We start from the raw sequence: 5189 nt of genomic DNA on the forward strand, positions 1-5189 counted from the left end.
GGGGAGGGCGGGGCTGAGGCAGAGGCCCGCCCACGTCTCGGCAGAGGCTTGGAGTCAGGGCACAGCCTGCCCTGCAGACAGAGCTCCCCAGGCAGCACGGTCACCTCTGTCCCTCCGGGTCTCCTCTCCTTCCCGGCCGGCCTCCTCTGCGGGCACTTTCCCCAACAAGACATTTTGTCTGGGACGAGCTATTCCCATGGCCACGTCTAACTGACATCACAGAATTGGCCAACAGGTGGGCCACTCACGGGCTGACGCCACCAGTTACTTTTTTCAGCGTGTCACTCTGATGCCCAGGCTGGAGTGCATTGCTCTGATCACAGCTCATTGCAGTCCCCATCTCCCGGGTTCAGGGGATCCTTCCGCCTCAGCCTCCTTTGTAGCTGGGATTACAGATACCACCACAGCTGGCTAATTAAAAAAAATTTTTTTTTGTAGAGACAAGGTCTTGCTGTTGCCCAGGCTGGTCTCAAATTCCTGGACTCAATCAGTCCTCCTGCCTCGGCCTCCCAAAATGCTGGGATCATGGGTGTGAGCCACCATACTCATCCTATTTTTTTTTTTAATTTAATACTTCAAATAACAGCATTGAGATAGTCATCATGGAAACATCTGAATTTTACTGTATTGCCCTTTATTTCAGGTTTTTGGCTGTTGTTTGTTTTTGAGACCGCACCTCACTCTGTCGCCCAGGCTTGAGTGCAGTGAAGTGATCATAGCTCACTGCATCCTCAAATTCCTGGATTCAAGCAATCCTCCTGTCTCAGCCTCCCAAGTAGCTAGGACTATAGGCAAGCACCACCCTGCCCTGCTAATTTTTAGGATTTTTTTTTTTTAGAGATAGGGTCTTGCTATGTTGTCCAGGCTGGTCTCCAGCTCCTGGCTTCAGGAATTACTAACCCCTTTTTAAGGTGAAGAACCTCCTGGCTCGGCTCCTCAAAACGGTGGTATTACAGGCGTGAGCCACCATACCTGCCTTTGACTTTTTTTTTTCTTAAGTTTTGAATTACATATGGCAGTGAGCAACAGGATCTTTTTTCTTTTGGGCCATAAAGATCCTTACCTGCCCAGCCCTGTCTCCATACCTGTGGGGTGAAATATTCAAAAGAATATGGTTTGTTCATCTAGTCCCCAAATAGTGCCCCTGGATCAGGTCCAACCGGGAGCAGCCAGCTACAGTTGGGAGAGGGGAAGGGATATCAGGGTCAGCAGGTGCTGAGGGAAGACCTTGGGAACCTGGCAGGGTGGACAAGGACCTGGAGACTAGATTAGTGTGGGACTAGGTGGGGTGGGCACAGCAAGCTGGGACGTTGCTTTCATTTCAATGACTGTTCTGGGCAGGGTAGCTCGGCCCTCATTCTGGGGTCTCTGACTGGCTTTTTGGAATGTGGTTTGACATAGACTCCCAGCTCTGTGAGGAGAGGGACTGTATCTGTCTTACGTGCCATGTCCCCAGTGTGCCTGGCACCTAGCAGTCATGCCATGACTACTAGCAGATGGTTGAAAGAGCGGTTGTGGCCTGGGGAGGGGCAGCAGGGAGAGGGCAGGGGGTTCTGTGGTCAGGGCTCCAGCCACTTGCACACGCCAAGCCTGGGATGTGGTGTGGTGCTGTGGACACAGCTCAGCTTTTGAAGCAGTCAGGTGGAGTTTCCACCTGAGGCCCTGCCACTTCCTGGCTATGTGTTGTGGGGGAGTCACTTAGCTTCACTGAGCTGAGCGTTCTTCACCTTGAAGAGGGATGAATAACATCACCTCTGAGACCGCTATGAAGACTGCAGAGAACTGTACCCTAGAAGTGGTAGTGGGTATTCTCAGGCCTAGACCAGGACTTGGTGTTGTGGGGGGCACTGTTTGTACCTGCTGCCGCCCGCCCCTGCGGCCCTGGGAGTGGAGGCACCCTCCTGAGCTCCAGGGCAGATGCTGGATGCAGCGCCCTGCAGGAGCCCCCATGGTCATATCCAGATTCAAAAGGCCAGCGGCTCTTACTGTCCAGCTGTGGTCTGGAGAAAACTGGTGACCGTGAGTTCCAGAAACCCTCACTGAGGTCTAATGGGTCATGGCTGCCACTGGCCTAGTGACAGCCTGGGGCCTGAGCCAAGTCCTTTTGATGCACTGGCCTCGGCTAAGGGCCTGCCAAAGGTTTCCTGGGTTGCCAGAAAGTAGGACTTGCCACCCGCCTGTGAGCGAGGGCACCCTCCCGGCGCCCAGGGCACGTCCACAGGGCCCTCTTGGCATAGCTCCCATTCCTGAGAAAGCAGATGGGGAAGGCTTTGGGAACTTGTAATAACCACAGTGGGCAGCTGTCCACATACTTGGTCAGGGCCTAATTCTGAGAAGCTGGCTGTGCAGCCGGGAGCTGGGTCACGGAGGCCACATGGGGCCAGGAAGCACCCAGCTTCCTGCAGGGTGAGATAGCCTGACTCCTGACTCTTAGAGGCCACCAACCCATGAAAATAGCCCCTCGGCTGTTTAGGATCCACCCCCCCCCATCAGATCCTTTGCATGACCTGAAACTGTCTCCAGGAACAAAAGTATTTATATAAAAAAGTGGCTCTCACTAAAAGAGGGGGGTACTCTTCCTTCTGACGAAAACTCCAGCCTTTCCCCTTCCAGCCCGTCTTTGGTAGGGCTCAGTGCTAAGTGAGGGGAGGGGACAGGTAGGGGTGGGATTGTGTCAGAAAATGGCTTGTACAGAGTCAGGGCAGCCTTGGAAACAGTCCAAACCCAGTGCCCCTGGGGCTTGCCGAGGAGGAGGTCGAGTCTTCAAGGAGGTTCTATGTGCAGGCAGCACCTGGGATCTGCTTCCTCTCTGGTTCACTGACTAATATTTCAAACTCTCTGTTCATACTAGTTTTACCTGGATATGCCCAGAGCTGTGTTTGGCATGGGGTGAGACACAGGAGAAGTGGGACATAAACCCTGAGGAGTTCAGACAACTCTGGAACCTTCTGGGACTGTTGGTTGCCCCACGGAAGTTTTTTTTTCTTTTTTTCAGAGTCAGGGTCTTGCTCTGTTGCCCAGGCTGGAGTACAATGGCACGATCATAGCTCACTGCAGCCTCGAACTCCTGGGCTCAAATGATTCTCCCACCTCAGCCTCCTGAGTAGCTGGGATGACAGGGGTGCACAACTGCACCTGGCTCTTTTCTTTTTTGGGAAAGATGCTGCTCTATATTGCCTGGCTGTTCTCAAATTTCTGGCCTCAAGCAGTCCTCCCATGGAGGTTTTAACTTTTTGTTGAGGACACTGGGCAGCCAGGGGAGCCCTAGAGCAATTATGCTTTGGGGTTTTTTTCTAGATAAAAATCACTAAGGAGGTTGCTAAAATGCAGATTCCTGAACAATCTCAGATTCTGACTAAGCAGGTCTGTGTGAAGCTCTTACTGCATTGTTGTTGTTGTTGTTATTTGAGACGGGTCTCTATCACCTAGGCTGGAGTACAGTGGCAGCCTCGACTGCCTCGACTGCCTGGGCTCAGGCATTCCTTCCCTTTCAGCCTCCCTAGTAGCTGGGATAACAGATACACCCCACATCTGGCTTATTTTTTTATTTTTATTTTTTTTGTAGAGACAAGAGGCTGCTATGTTGCCTAGGCTGGTCTTGAACTCCTGGGCTCAAGGAATCCTCCTGCCTCTGTCTCCCAAAATATTGAGATTACAGGCATGAGCCACTGTGCCCGGCCTGAGACTGCATTTTTAACAAGTGCTAGTTGATTCTGACCCTGCTGGCTTGGACCACAGCAGGACAAACACCTACTGGGTGTGCTTGTGTACTTTGTTCTGTGTGGGGTTCAGTGTGAAGGGAGGGCTTTGCAGCTTTAGGACACTTTGACAAGCCCCCTGTGTGGCTGGTATGTGCGGGTCCAATGCAAGCCTGGTGCTCACTGGATGGTTGGGCTGCTCCCTCCATGCAGGTACCAGTCCCAGTTGGCCTTAATAGTTCCCCCATGCTTATTTTCCAGGTTCATGCCTCCTGATGACCCCCTGGGTCGCCATGGACCCACCCTGAGCAACTTCCTGAGCAGGAAGCCGAAGCCCCCAGAGCCATCCTGGCAGCACTGCCCCTATGGTGGGTAGTGCTCAGTGCTTCGTGGGCTCTGTTCTGGGCCTTGTGGGGGGCAGCACAGGGGCACAGCCAAAAGCGCTGCTGGCCTGGGGGTCAGAAGCTGCGTTCTAGCCGGAGTTCTGCTCTTAACCAGCTGTGTGACCCTGGAGAGGTAAATTAACCTCTCTGGACCTCTGTTTCTTGACAGGGTTATTTTAAGGATGAACTGACATCCTGAATGGCTTTGCATGGGTGCGTTTGCCAGGGCCAGATGCAGGGGCCACACATAGGGAAAAGTTGTGTCTGAGAAGTGGGGAGGCTGGGCTCACCCCTAGCTCCCATTCTCAGTCCCTTCACCTGGTCCCTGGCACCTTTGTCCTCACTTTGCCCTGCCATTATGGACTTTGATTAGTGCTGTCCATGGACAGTTAAGGATTTTGTCCCAGAGCCTTGGGGATGCCAGCCTTCTAGTCAGCTCTCACTCACTTGCTTTGGCAAGTTATTCGATGGCCTCAGGTCTTGGTTTTTGTGCTTACAGAGATTCAGTAAAGCCTCGGGTGACAGTCACAGTCATTTCTTGTTAGAATTAAGGTGACCAAACATACACCCAGGTTGGGGCCTCCTGTTCATGCCTTGTGAGTTTCATTCTCAGAACTGCCAGGGTTTGGATGATAACTCACTTGATCACTCCATCAAGACTCTGTTAGAACAGTCTAGGGAGGGAGAGGGCAATGGTTAGCAGGAGGGATGTGGACGGTGGTAGAAATGGAGGCAGCACTGGAGGCATAATTCTATGTCATGAGCGCCCACTCCCCACCGCCCCCTCCCCACGGTTGGCCCTATCCACAAGGTCCCTGGGGAAGTGGAGGCTGAGGGTCATTGGATACAGAGATTTGGTTTCAGTCCCTGGTCAGTGGGAGTTCCTGGACCAACACTCCTCTGCTGACCCACCCTCGCCCATGCCGCCCTCGCCCCTGGGCACTGCCCCCAGCCTCGGCCCCGCGCCCAGATCCTGAGGCGTTTCCGGGCGCCGAGGCCGCGGCATCCGGAGCAGCCTGGAGGACTTCGGAGAGGAGTCTCCGCGGAGCAAGGCCGCGGGAGGGCACTCCCGGAGCACCGGGAACAGTGACCGCCTCCCCGCGACCCG

Source organism: Carlito syrichta, unplaced genomic scaffold, assembly GCF_000164805.1.
Source record: "Carlito syrichta isolate Samal-C Ts95f unplaced genomic scaffold, Tarsius_syrichta-2.0.1 Scaffold268496, whole genome shotgun sequence".
Lineage (NCBI taxonomy): Eukaryota > Metazoa > Chordata > Mammalia > Primates > Tarsiidae > Carlito > Carlito syrichta.